This window comes from Heptranchias perlo, chromosome 5 (assembly GCF_035084215.1).
Source record: "Heptranchias perlo isolate sHepPer1 chromosome 5, sHepPer1.hap1, whole genome shotgun sequence".
Classification (NCBI taxonomy): Eukaryota; Metazoa; Chordata; class Chondrichthyes; order Hexanchiformes; family Hexanchidae; genus Heptranchias; species Heptranchias perlo.
In genome coordinates, this window is record NC_090329.1 from 8,980,808 (window position 1) to 8,995,867 (window position 15,060).

The window sequence follows — 15,060 nt, forward strand, 5'->3', positions numbered from 1 at the left end:
AGATTGAGCTCCAATGATGTCATGGGGCCCCGACTGCAATTTTAAACCAGGCCTGAGCAGGAAAGCGATGGTGGCTTCCCCATCAGGCAACTGTGGCAGCAAGTAGAACTGGGGGCCACAAGATGCCCAGAAAAGTAAGCACCTTTTGTTTCTGCTTCCTTGTGGGCCAGGAGGAGCAGGAGTGCTCGGGTGTTCCCTGGCTGGGCTTGCCTACCTCGCCTCCGACCGCGATGCCCTCTCAGCCGCCCTCCCAGCCGGGAACTGTTCCTTCGAGTCCCTGGCAGCGGCCTCCTGTCGCCAAAAAATCCTGCTCCTGCCTGCCAGGGCTTACTGACATGTTTGGGGGTGGGGGTGGGGGCAAAGAGACTGATTGACAGCATGCAGATGAGGGCCTTGTGTTTAAATTTCCTGGCGCTCCTGCGACAAGGGGGTCGGATGCTTTGCTGCCCACCACGGCTCCCGCTGAGAGTTAAAATCTAGGCTTAGATTTCTAGGAGCACATCCAAGCAACAAGGAACACATTTGGGAAACAACTACCAAGGAACTCAGAAATAACACTCTTAGTTATTATTATCCCAAGAGGAATGTTTTAAAGGGGTCTCATCCTAACAATCTAAAAGTTTAAAAGGTTAATCTTTCAACGTTGGGAAAGTCTACCTCAGCCAAATATTAAAGAACAAACAACTGTTAACAGAATACTTAATACTGGAAGTAGATTTAAAAGGAAACTGAATAGACATCGGGGTCAATTTTGCTCTCTCGCACCTCCCACTTTACCTGGAGACATCAGGCAGAGTGCACCAAGAGTGTGATCCGTCTGGCCCGACCCCACCTATATCGGCGAATTCAGGTCATTTCCTTGGACCCAATGTACCCCAGGCACGGACCCACCCCTTGGCAAAGCCTTGCACCTGTAAACAGGGGTGGAAATCCAACTGCTGCCGCAGACCCGAGAACCTTGCAGCATTGGTAACGGCTGCTGGCAGCAAGGCATTCTGACTGCCGTTCAAAAACAGAAGCTCGAAGGGCTCCATCCTGAACGATCATTGAAGGACCTGACAAAAAGGGCATTTACTTTTTTGGGTCCTCCCAGGTCTTGCTGCCAGCCCCTCTCAGTTAGTCGGATCTGGGGGAGGCAGGGCACAAGGCCTGAGACCTACTTCTTCTGGGTGCCCTTCCCAATGGGTGCCCACCGCACTTGGCATTGGGGGGGATAAATGAGGCGGGAGGCGGTGTTACATCATTCCCAACTCATTTACTCAGGATTACTCCCAGTGCCACGTGCTAGCGAGAGCAGAAATAGGAGAATAGACCAGATGAATGCTTGGCTTGAGAGATGGTGTAGGAGGGAGGGGTTTAAATTCCTGAGGCATTGGGACCGATTCTGGGAAAGCTGGGACCTGTACAAGCTGGACGGGTTGCATCCAAGCAGAACCTGGACCAATATCCTCGCGGGGGCATTTGCTCGTTCTGTTGGGGAGATTTCAAACTAGTATGGCAGGGGGATGGGAACCAAAGGGCAGGTACAGATAGGACAAATTCAGACCAGGAAACGGGAAGTAGAAAAGCAGAGGGTGACGTAGTTAGTGACTCAGAAAGGCAAAAGAAGCAAAGGTTAAATAGTGTTCAGCACAGGAATTTGACGGGGTTAAAGGGTATATACTTCAATGCGAGGAGTATTACAAACAAAGCAGATGAGCTAGGGGCACAGATAGACACATGGCAGCATGATATCATTGCTATAACAGAAACCTGGCCTAAAGAGGGGGATAATTGGCAGCTCAATATCCCTGGATATAGAGTTTTCAGGCAGGATAGAGTGGGTGATAAAAAAGGAGGGGAGGGTAGCATTATTGGTTAAAGAATCAATTACAGTTGTGAGAAGGGATGATATGCTAAATGGATCATCAATCAAGGCCATATGGGTTGAGCTAAGAAATAAAAAAGGGGTAGTCACACTACTAGGAGTGTACTATAGACCCCCGAATAGCGAAAGGGAGATAGAAGAACAAATATGTCGGCAAAATTCTGAGTGCAAAAATAAGAGGGCAATAATAGTCGGGGACTTCAACTACCCCAACATCAACTGGGATTCAAATAGTGTGAGGGGCACAGAGGGCGCAAAATTCTTGATCGGTGTCCAGGAGAACTTTTTTAGCCAATACATGACAAGCCCAACAAGAGGGGATGCAATTCTCGATTCAGTCCTGGGAAATGAAGATGGGCGACCATAGTGGATGACCATATTGGGGATAGTGACCACAATTCAGTTAGTTCTAGCATTATTATGGAAAAGGACAGAGTTAAATCAGGAGTAAGCGTCTTAAATTGGGGGAAGGCAAATTTTACAGAACTAAGAGGTGATTTGGCAGAAGTGGACTGGACACAACCACTTGAGGAGAAATCAGTGGCAAGCCAGTGGGAGGCACGAAAAAGTGAAATTCTACGGGTACAATGAAGACACGTCCCCTCAAAGAAAAAGGGTGGCACTGCCAAATTTAGAGCCCCCTGGTTGTCTAGATGTATACGGGGCAAGATAAAGCAGAAAAAGAAAGCTTATGACTGTCACAGAAAACTAAATACTGCAGAAAGCCTAGAGGAGTATAGAAAGTACAGGGATGACGTAAAAAAGGAAATAAGGAAAGCAAAGAGAGGGCATGAAAAAATATTAGCGAGTAAGATTAAAGAAAACCCAAAGATGTTTTATCAGTACATTAAGAACAAGAGGACGGCTAAGGAAAAGGTGGGACCTATCAGGGATGATAAGGGTAACTTGTGTGTAGATGCAGAGGATGTGGGTAGGGTTTTAAATGAATATTTTGTCTCCGTATTCACAAAGGAAAGGGATGATCCGGACGTAGTAGTTGAAGAGGAGAGATGTGAAATATTGGATAAGGTAAATATAACGAGAGAGGAAGTACTAGAGGGACTTGAATCCTTGAAAGTTGATAAGACACCAGGGCTAGATGGGAGTGCAGTGGATGTTGTCTATGTGGATTTTAGTAAGGCATTTGACAAGGTCCCACATGGCAGACTTGTCAGAAAAGTAAAAGCCCATGGGATACAGGGAAATGTGGCGAACTGGATTCAAAATTGGCTCAGTAACAGGAAACAAAGGGTAAAAGTCGATGAATGTCTTTGCGAATGGAAATCTGTTTCCAGTGGTGTGCCACAGGGCTCAGTGTTGGGTCCCTTGCTGTTTGTGGTATATATTAATGATTTGGACTTGAATGTAGGGGGCATGATTGGCAAATTTGCAGACGAAACAAAAATTGGCCGTGTAGTTGATAGTGAAGAGGATAGCTGTAGACTCCAAGAAGATATCAATGGGTTGGTGGAGTGGGCTGAAAAGTGGCAAATGGAGTTCAACCCGGAGAAGTGTGAGGTAATGCACTTGGGGAGGGCAAACAGTAAAGGGCAATACGCAGTAAACGGGAATATACTGAGATAGGGAGAGAAAGTGAGGGACCGTGGAGTGGATGTGCACAGGTCCCTGAAGGTGGCAGTACAGGTAGATAAGGTTGTGAAGAAGGCATATGGAATGCTCTCCGTTATTAGCCGAGGTATATAGAATACAAAAGCAGGGATGTAATGATGGAACTGTATAAAACTCCAACAAGAGAGGGTCTAACCACCTCCCCTTAACATTCAACGGCATTACCATCGCCGAATCCCCCACCATCAACATCCTGGGGGTCACCATTGACCAGAAACTTAACTGGACCAGCCATATAAATACTGTGGCTACAAGAGCAGGTCAGAGGCTGGGTATTCTGCGGCGAGTGACTCACCTCCTGACACCCCAAAACCTTTCCACCACCTACAAGGCACAAGTCAGGAGTGTGATGGAATACTCTCCAGTTGCCTGGATGAGTGCAGCTCCAACAACACTCAAGAAGCTCGTCACCATCCAGGACAAAGCAGCCCGCTTGATTGGCACCCCATCCACCACCCTAAACATTCACTCCCTTCACCACTGGCGCACTGTGGCTGCAGTGTGTACCATCCAAAGGATGCACTGCAGCAACTCGCCAAGGCTTCTTCGACAGCACTTCCCAAACCCGCGACCTCTACCACCTAGAAGGACAAGAGCAGCAGGTACATGGGAACAACACCACCTGCATGTTCCTCTCCAAGTCACACACCATCCCGACTTGGAAATATATCGCCGTTCCTTCATCGTCGCTGGGTCAAAATCCTGGAACTCCCTTCCTAACAGCACTGTGGGAGAACCTTCACCACACGGACTGCAGTGGTTCAAGAAGGTGGCTCACCACCACCTTCTCAAGGGCAATTAGGGATGGGCAATAAATGCCAGCCTTGCCAGCGACACCCACATCCCATGAACGAATTTTAAAAAACGCTGGTAAGGCCACAGCTGGAGTATTGTGCGCAGTTCTGGTCACCACATTACAGTAAGGATGTAATTGTTCTGGAGAGAGCGCAGAGAAAATTTACAAGAATGTTGCCAGGGCTTGAAAATTGCAGCTACGAGGAGAGATTGGATAGGCTGGGGTTGTTTTCCTTGGAGCAGAGGAGGCTGAGGGGAGACTTGATTGAGGTGTACAAAATTATGAGGGGCCCAGGTAGAGTAGAAAGGAAGTACCTGTTTCCCCTAGCGGAGAGTTCAAGAACTAGAGGACATAGATTTAAGCTGATTGGCGGAAGGATTAGAGGGGACATGAGGAAAAACCTTTTTACCCAGAGGGTGGTGGGTGTATGGAATTCACTGCCCGAATTGGTGGTAGAGGCAGGGACCCTCATCTCTTTTAAAAAGTACCTGGAACTGCACCTAAATTGCTGTAAGCTGCAGGGCTACGGACCGGGTGCTGGAAGGTGGGATTAGAATGGGCACCTGGTTGTTCTTCAAGCCGGCGCGGACATGATGGGCCGAATGGCCCCCTTCTGTGCTGTATTTTTCTATGGTTCTATGGTTCTATTTATGTCGAATTTGAATGCTTGCCCTTGCTTCGGGCACAGGCACTTAAACCACGCCCCCCCTCGCCCAGCCCTCACCCAGTAGAAATCCTGGAACAACCAATGCAACAGAAAGGGGGTGGGGACCCAGACACGTGGGTCTCTGCCCTTTTTGTTCAGTTGCCAAGCACAAAGCAGAGGAAAACTGGCCCAAGCATGTGGAAACCACGATGGGATGATAACAAAGACATTTCAGCGAGAAAGAATGGGCCTCATGGGAATGGGATTAAGCGTCAGAGATGCATGCTAGATGTAACATGAAGGAAATGGAGGTGATAAACTCACAATTCTTTTTAAACAGTTCACAGTAGATGCCAACAAACTCTCAAAATGTTACGATTATACAATTAGAATTAAGCTTAAGAAGGATTATACCTAATTTATAACTAATTTAACATATACAATTAAATAAATAAATCGGTGGGGGTTATATATGGAGAGTAAAAGACTTGGAAATAATTGATGAATACCAATGACAAAAGGACTAAGCAATGGAAATGATTATCAATGTTTAAGCTTTAGTAGCTAAACCTGCCATATTTAATCTCTATAACTCAATAGATTTTCATTGAGCTAATGTAGCAATACTGCAATGCATTGAAGATAAATGTGACATAATGTAACAAGCATTCCATTAAAACTAATAAAAGGTTTTCTTGCAACTGTGATTTATAGATTGTAAACTCAACTGAGTTTTTTGTTAAATAATAGAAAATATTATGTACCTTTTGTTTTCATTGTTTATACAAGGAGGGATTCCTGAGACTCACTCATATATCTCTGTTCATTCAGTACCAGTGCAATACAGTCAAGTCTGCCTAATGTTATATTCTGTCAAATCAGACAAATTATAACATTATACACAGCCCTCCACATCCAGCCATAAATAGTGGTGGACAATTAAGCAACTAACGGGAGGAGGAGGCTCCGTGAGCATCTCCACCCTCAATGATGGCAGAGCCCAGCACGTGAGTGCAAAAGATAAGGCTGAAGCGTTTACAACCACCTTCAGCCAGAAGTGCCCAGTGGATGATCCTTCTCGGCCTTCCTCTGAAGACCCCAGGATCACATATGTCAATCTTAAGCCAATTCGATTCAATCCACATGATATCAAGAAATGGCTGAGTGCAGCGGAACAGCAAAGGCAATGGGCCCTGACAACATTCTGGCTGTTTTGCTGAAGATCTGAGCTCCTGAACTAACCAAGCCTCTAGCTAAGCTGTTCCAGTAGAGCTACAACACTGGCATCTACCTAGCAATGTGGAAAATTCACCAGGTATCCCTGTCCACAAAAAGCAGGACAAATATAACCCAGCCAATTACCGCCCTATCAGTCTGCTCTCAATCATCAGCAAAGTGATGGAAGGAGTTGTCAACAATGCTATCAAGAGACGCTTACTCACCAATAACCAGCTCACCATGCATAGTTTGGGTTCTTCCAGAATCACTGTGCTCCAGACCTCATTACAGCCTTGGTCCAAACATGGACACAGGAGCTGAATTCCAGGGGTAAGGTAAGAGTGACTGCCCTTGACATCAAGGCAGCATTCGACCGACTGTGGCACCAAGGAGCCCTATTAAAACTGAAGTCAATGTGGATCAGGGGGAAACTCTCTAATGGTTGGGGTCATACCAGGCACAAAGATGGTTGTGGTTGTTGGAGGCCAATCATCTCAGCCCCAGGACATCACTGCAGGAGTTCCTCAGGGCAGCGTCCTCGGCCTAATTATCTCCAGCTGCTTCATCAATGACCTTCCCTCCATCATAAGCCAGAAGTGGGGCTGCTCGCTGATGATTGCACAGTGTTCAGTTCCATTCACAATTCCTCAGATAATGAAGCAGTCCATGCTCGCATGCAGCAAGGCTTGGACAACATCCAGGCTTGGGCTGATAAATGGCAGTTAGCTATCACGCAACACAATTGCCACACAACGAACATCTCCAATATAAAAGAGAACCTAATCACCTCCCCTTGATATTCAATGGCATTACCATCCCCAAATCACCCACCATCAACATTCTGGGGTCGTCATTGACCAGAAACTGAACTGGACTAGCCACATAAATGCCGTGGCCACTAGAGTAGGTCAAAAACTAGGTGTTCCTCAAAGAGTGGCTCACCTCCTAACTCCCCAAAGCCCTCAACAGCATGGCACAAGTGAGCTGGAATACTCCCTACTTGCCTGGATGAGTGCAGCTACCATCCAGGACAAAGCATTCCAATTGAACGGTACTTCATCCACTAGTTTAAAAATCGACGGCCTCCACCACCGATGCATCTATTTACAGGATGCACTGCAGCAACTCGCCAAGGCTTCTTCGGCTGCACTTCCTAAACCCGTGATCTCCATCAGCTAGAAGGACAAGGGTAGCAGGTGCATGAGAACACGATCACCTTTAAGTTCCCATCCAAGCCACACACCATATTGACATATATCATCATTCCTTCATTGTCACTGGGTCAAAATCCTGGAACTCCCTACCTGGCAGTATTGTGGGAGCATCTTCACAACACGGACTTCAGCGATTCAAGCAGAAGGTCCACCATCACCTTTTCATTGTAACTTGGAATGAGTAATAAATGCCGGCCTTGCCAGCGATGTCCACGTCCAGAGAATTAATTTAAAAATATATAACAACAGCGGAACTTCCCTTATAAACACTTGCAAACACTTCCAGACTGTTCTGAAGGCACTTACAATTGCAAAGAAAAAAAATTATAAAAAATCCAACATTTTGCTTCGATTTCAATGAAATAAGGTTTCCCTTAATCAAATCAGTTATCTTGAATTGTTTTATCTTTGAAATTGAATCATGAGTGATTGCTTCTTCACTTTTTGCCAGACATTTCTGAGTCAAACAAGTCACTAGATGAGCAATGCATATAATATCGAATGTCAGAATGTATCTCGAGACAGGCTGCTGGAGTAGGAGGATCAGGAGATCATCATCTCAAAATTCTCGCCTACCTCACTAATTTCATTATTTAGTTCCGGCTCGAGTTGGCTCAAAGCTTCGATGGAGGTTTGGGTGATCCAAGAGCTATCAGCTGCAGTACAAGTCAGACTGAGAAACATCAGCAGTGATCAGTCCTGCTTACTGAAGTCGCCCTCAAATGCCCTGAAGCTCAGGGTCAGCATCAATTGCTTCAAGCTCCACCAAATTCTCCTCCTCTTTATTGACCATGCCCGCATGGCGAAAGCGGTTCGCAATGTTGCTCTGAGTGACCAGGTCCTAACTTCTAGCAAAGAAATTCATGGCATCCAGCAAACTGAATGAGAATTCAGCCTTGGCTTCATAAGCAGCTAATCTTTTCTAGCCAGAAATCTCCGACGGTGACAGCTGAAAAGCTTGACAACTCCAGCGTCCATCAGCTGAAGCTGAGAAGTGGCATTCTTTGGAAGCAGACAATTTCCACATTCATTAGAAATTTCAAGATGCACAGGACAGTTACCAATAACGATTAACACGCTTCTATCCTGAACTTGAAATTTTCTGTCCCGAGCTCGGATTTACATGTCAATAATCATAGAAGTCATCCAAGATCGCTGATTGAAATGGTAAACGATGCTTCCAGGGAAGCATCGAACATTGTTGAAACATCTTGGCCATTCACTTTTACCGCTGAGAAGAGGAAGCTCCTCAGATCCGCTCATATCGGCACCCAGAAAAAAAGTCACACCCTCCTCGCTCCATTCCCCACTTCCTGTAGTGAAAGGTGCAAGTCCCCCTGGCAAAAGCTTCCTGGAAAGTTCGGCTTTATTGAGGTTGAACACAACACAAGGCCAGCACTTTTGAAGTAATGCAGGCCGAGTTGATGGAAGTAATTTCAGAGGTCACTTCACTGGGTTCTCTGACCAATTTCTCATGAGTAATATCATGAGCTTCTTTCCATTTCTTCATCCATCCCAAGTTGACTTTAGATAGATTGCTAAACCCAATTTCTTCTGCACTTTTGACGGCTTTTTCCAACAAAAATTGTTCTGAAATACCAGGGAGATTTTTATTGCACGCCGCCTTTAACCATTCAAGAAGTCCTGCTCCCATTTCACTAAAGTAACAGCCACTACGAACACTACAATACTGCACTATGTCAGATTCTCAAAATTCACAGATCCCCTAAAACTCGGAGAAAAACCCTAAAGAAAAGGACTTTGGACTCTTTTCTAATCATTTCAGGGTGATGAAATAGCAGGCCTAACAGAGTGTGATTCAAGGTCAAAAACCAAGATTTGGTGTTTTAAAAAGGCATGTTTGAGTTTGTAAAGGAAATAAAGGCTGCAACAGGAGTTGGGATCAACCTCTGTAATAGACGGTTTGAGTATTGGAGTTAATCAAACTGTCTGGGGAACTGTGTGACCTCACTCAGCCCCTACCAGACATTCAGACAATAGACCCACGGAAGAGCTGTCCTCACCCAAATTACAGGACCCATCCAAAACATGCATAAAACAAATCCAATCAGCCCACTCCATAGAAATCTCAGGCCCAGTCAGGAAACTTGAAACCTGAGCACAATGACTACAATCAAGCAAGAGCTCAACAACTCATGAAACCATCCCGAAACCACGTCACACATTTCATAAACAAGTTACTCTTAACGAGCCAGCCAAAATCTTTGGCGCGCAGATAAGGAGGCTTCAATTAGTATAACTGAAGGCCCCCATATTTTCTCAAGAAGTTCAGTTCGGCCAGGAGTTCGACAGCTCGGGAGACAACAGTTCAACAAGGCGAGGGGGCAACAGAAAGAAGTTCAACAGAGAAGGTCAGCAGCTCTAGAAGCAGGCCGACACACAAGAAGAAACCAGAGCAACAGCCCCAGCGACCACCAGACACCTCGCGGCAACAAGGGCCTTACGAAACAACCAACCGAATATTACCACCAACCAACCGGGTAATGTTGGGCCACCGCGACCAAAGAAAACCAACTCGGGAGAAAACCGAAGATCCGCAAAGTTTCCACTCTACAATCTATTCCTGACTTACCACTGGGTGAGTTTTCTACTCAAAAGACTCTAAATCCTATCACTTTACGAAGAAAAGTGGGTACTCACTCGATAGATCCAAGACGCACCCTACCGCATCAGCGGACTCGCGAAGACCGACCAGCTACGCAGTTGAAGTCCTCTATCGCGTCCGGGGTACGGCAGACACCAACCAACACATACAGCAAACCCCGAAATCGCGGACCAGCTCAACTGTCAAGGATTCGTTTGGTGAGCATTATCCCTGGACCTTTAGAGCCCAACTTAGCTAGTACAGTGGGATTGGGAGGGGTGAGGTATCTTTCTACTGTAATTTTCCTCGTGTGTACCGAAGTGTTCCCCATTTTATTAGAGTGTTAAGATTGTTGTGTTGTATTTCCTCTCTTGAATAAAGATCAAAGTTTCTTGCACCAAAACCAGTTGTCTGCTGCACTTTGTCACAACCCCCAAATAAGTCCAAGGTTTAGAACCAAGGGAGTGGGAGCGATTCGGACCACTCAGAAGTCAGAGGTGAAGCTGACACACACCACCACCCCCTATAACTATAACAGCCTCTCCGAAAGAACCATCCCTCATAGGAATTCCCGCTCTTGTAAGAAGATGGAGAAATTATGAGGAAACAATCCCTAAGGTCAATCTGCTGTCATTAACGTTTGCACACACAATGAAATGGAGGATTATGCACCGAGAAAGAGTGAGAGTTACACACTAAGAGAGAGAGAAAGAGAGAGCTACAGACTGACTGACAGAGAGCTACACAGCAACCGAGAGGGAAAGCTACATAGTGACTGAGAGAGAGAGAGCTACACAACGAGAGCGAGAGTTACACACCAAGAGGGAGCTACACACTGAGAGAGAATAAGAGCTATACATAGACCAAGAGAAAGAGAGAGAATGAGAGCTTCACACTGACAGAGAGAGCCAGCTATACACTGACTGAGGGCTAATATCACCAAGGTGTCTTTATCCAGTAAACCGTCAGGAAAGCAGAACAGACAAGGGATCAATGCCTTTGCCCACTGAACCCACAGAGGGAGACTCCCTTAAAGAAAGGACAACTTCTGTTTGGCTTGAGAGCCTTGCTTTGAGGAGTGCTTTAATTTTTGATGAGTTTCTTGATCCAGTGCAGTTCTTAACCTGTGGGCTGACAATTGGTTGATTAGATGCTGTAACAGTTTTTTGTAACATTCGGGTACCAGGTGCAACATTTGTTTGATCCATCTTTATACAAGGCATCTGGAGTAAGGGGAAAAGTCCTCTATTTACGACCAGGACATGTCTCATCCAATCTACACAATGCAAGTGTTATTGTTGTTGTTGGCTGAAATACGATAAAACATTATTCGAACTTTTATTAATCGGGATCACAAATTTACATGTGCAGGAAGTTACAAATCATTTGTTGACTATGGTTGCTTAACTAGACAAGTAGACCTTTTGCCTTTTAGGGGTATCTACTGGTATGTACCAAATACGTCTTTGAATATGTCCAGAAGGCATTCGATAAGGTCTCACTTAAACGACTGCTAACAATCATGGAATTGGAGGCAACCTATTAACATGGGTAGAGAATTGGTTAGGAGATAGGAGGCAGAGTATAGGGATAATGGGTATATACTCCAAATGGCAGGATGTGACAAGTGGTGTGCCCCAAGGATCTGGACTGGGCCCTCAGCCTTTCACTATAGTTATAAATGACTGAGATGAAGGAACAGAGAGCCATATTTCAAGTTTGCTGACAACATAGTGTGGATGGGAGCAGAAAGTTGCAAAGGGACGTAGACAGATTAAGTGAATGGGCAAAACTATGGCAGATGGAGTTTAACGTAGGCAAGTGTGAGGTCAGCCATTTCAGACCTAAGAAAGATAAACCGGAGTATTTTCTAAATGGTGAGAAAATAGGAACTGTAGCGGAGTAGAGAGATTCGGGGGTCCCAGTACGCAAATCATTTAAAGCTAGTAGACAGGTACTAAAAGCAATCAAAAAGGCGAATGGAATGTTGGCCATTATCTCAGGGGGCTGGAATGCAAAGGAGAGGAAGTTATGCTTCAGTTGTACAGAGACTTGGTCAGACCCCATCTGGAGTACTGTGTCCAGTCTTGGGCATCGCACCTCAGGAAGGATGTATTGGTCTTAGAGGGGTGCACCGCAGATTCACCAGCATTTACCAGGACAGGCGGGATAGTGAGGGGGGGTAAACCTGACCCCATCCCGCCGCGAACTTCCGGTTTAATCAGGGTGGGTTGGAGGTTGGGCGAGTAACCCAGGCAGCTAAAGGGAGGCGAGAACTGCCAGATCCAGCAGGTAAGTGCTTTTGCAGCACTGCCTGTGGGCCAGGAGGAGCAGCAGTGCTTCCCCCCAGCCCTCCAAGCTAACCTGCTGCAATCTGCCTCTCTCCCCGTGATCGGCCAACCCCATCTTCATGATCTTCAGAGACCCCCCCTCCGCGTTCTTCAGGCCCATCCCGCGATCCGATCTCCCCCGTGATCTCTCCCCGCCCCATGATCTCTCCCTCCCCCGTGATCTCTCCCCGCCCCATGATCTCTCCCTCCTTCCCTCCTCGCCGGTCCCCGGCTGCAGCCTTGTACAGCAGGCTTTCCCGCCCGGCAGCCAGCCAGCCTCTAAATCTGGCCGGCTGCCGGGCGGGAGATTGAGTAAAAAAAAATTCTAATGGGTTCCTGCCGTTAAATTCGTCAGGACCTCCACCTTTCCCGTACTTGCGGGTTTCCCTGACAGTCGGCCCCGCTCCCTCCCTGCCTCCCCGTAAATATCGGGAAAACGAGTCTTTCCAAAACAGAAACAGAAAGTGTTCGAAACTCTCAGCAGAACTCTGACAAAGGGTTCACACCTGGAACGTTAACCCATCTGTTCGCTGCACAGGTGTTGACTGACCCGGTTTGAGTGTTTCCAGCATTTTATGTCTTTGTTTCAGACTTACAGCATCTGTAGTTTTTTATTGTTACTTCCAAAATTCAGTTTATTTCTAAGATACAATTTTACAGTTTCAAATGAAAGCTGTTTGTTTACACTGGGAAATGATGGCAGTCATTCATCAATTATGATGCACTGTGATGGTGTGTCATTGATTCAACCATGTGTGTCAGGCGTCTGAACAAGTGTACCGCTGACATCACCAGCTCACATAGTCAATCTGATATTGAATCCATGTACGCAAAATAGCCAAAGAAAGTAATCAAATGACAAGCCTGTTACCCAGTCACAGAACTTTGAGATGTTATGTTTTTTGCACAGCCCATAGTTTATATATAAAAAAAATAGGTCCTGAACTATTATATCATTCCTGTGCCCATCGCGACTTATGATATAATTTTGACTCTTGCTGTGGGTGTTAAACTGTTGATTGGTGATCCACCGGCCGCTATATGCCCCGCCCGATGTCCCTTTCTGTTGGCTTCAATGGAACTGAAAATCAGAGACGGGGTTTATAACAGTTGGCCCATCCACAACTGCCAGTTTACCACCGAGAGTGAAAAATCGGCCCCTTAATGACAGGCACATACAACCAGGGGATCAAGATCAGCGGCCATGTAATTGACTTCAGACAACAGTACTTCCCTTCGTTCTAGGTCACGTAGTTGGAAATGATTACATTGGTGAGGAACAGTTTCTGAATAATCAGTCTGCCCTTCATAAATTTTGCAGAATTTGATGTGGAAGAATGGATTTCACGTCGATGATGGCCAACACACTCCACATCTCCGGTACATTTGTGTGAAGCTGTCTGAAGTCAGTGAGAGTAGAGCTTCATTACCTTTCTTTGGATTGGAACAGAATTCCGGTCTTTAGAGATGAAGAGCAATCACTACTTTAATCAGTATGTAAAAGGGCTGCCCATCAACGTTCTGAAAACAGTCTGTGGATTACACGGCCAAACTCTACTGATTAAAATGGGGAGTTGCATGCCACAGCAGCCGTGACACTCAAGAACCAGGTGACAGATACCCTGGAGGATTCAATGTTTATTGGTTTCGTAAAGTACAAATAGAAAAGCTAAAACGTCTGGGGCGACTACAAGAAAAGGAAAAATGCGAGCGCATTTTACATTTTAACATGATTTTTAATCGGAAAGTGGGTTGAAAGATATGGGCCGAAATTTTAACCCCACAAACGGGTGGGTTGGGGTTTATTAACGGACCAATGACCAACCCGCTCTCAGGAGGCTGCGGGCCTCCATTTTTACAGCTTTTTTATTCTTAACTCCTGGGGGCCGGGATTCCTGGGCTTTCTGCTTCACGCCACGTGAGAGTTGGCGAGAAGGCCCGAAACAGCAGATAAATGCTTTATCACACAGCTTGTGGGCCCAGAGGAGCAGGACTGCTTCCCCGAGGCCCAAAAAGCCTACCTGCAGCGACCGCTAACCCCCACCACCTCACGATCTCTGACCCCACGATCTCCAACCCCCACGATGACCCCCGACGCTCCCAATGACTCCCGAACCCCCCCGATGTCTCCTTCCCCCCGTGCCTGGCCCCGATGACTCCCGACCCAACCCGATGACCCTCGATCCCTCCCCCCGCCAAAACCGACCCCCCCCATCACCTTCTCTCATCCGCTTCCTGGCTCTTCTCCAACTGAGGCCAGCCTGTCAATCAAGCCGGCCTGTCGGACGGGAAACCGACAAAAAAAAAAGACGTCCTTACGTCAAAATCGTAAGGACGTCCGGGAAACCTGTACTTCCTGGTTCCTTATCAGGAACTCCCCCCCACCCTCTTCTCAGCTCCGGGTTAAAATTTAGGCCATGGTCACTATTATTTCTCTCTTCTACCTGACTGCCTGCTCCATTTGATGATGATTAAACTTCTCATTCCCTGGATCCCACTCTTTCCCCATCAGTCAGCAACATATCACAGGCCCTAATCTCACTCACTTTGGCCCAAAGTCAATCCATTGGCTCAACAATAGCAATATGCAGATTGTACTTATTGCAGGGTCAACAATCTAATCATTCACAAACTGAAGCCAGACAACAGCAACCTGAAACGATGATCATAATATCAAATACAGCAGGGTGATTTTCTGGTGGTAAAGCAGTTGCAAGTTACATCTGATGGAATTACTAAAGGGTTATTGAGTTTT

At 46.3% G+C, this 15,060-nt stretch overlaps 1 protein-coding gene across 1 annotated transcript in view; it reads right to left on the reverse strand.

Moving 5' to 3' along the window:
- Positions 1-15,060, reverse strand: part of LOC137321575 (CUB and sushi domain-containing protein 1-like) — a 2,214,006-nt gene that overhangs the window by 373,666 nt on the left and 1,825,280 nt on the right. The gene's annotated exons all lie outside the window — the stretch shown is intronic.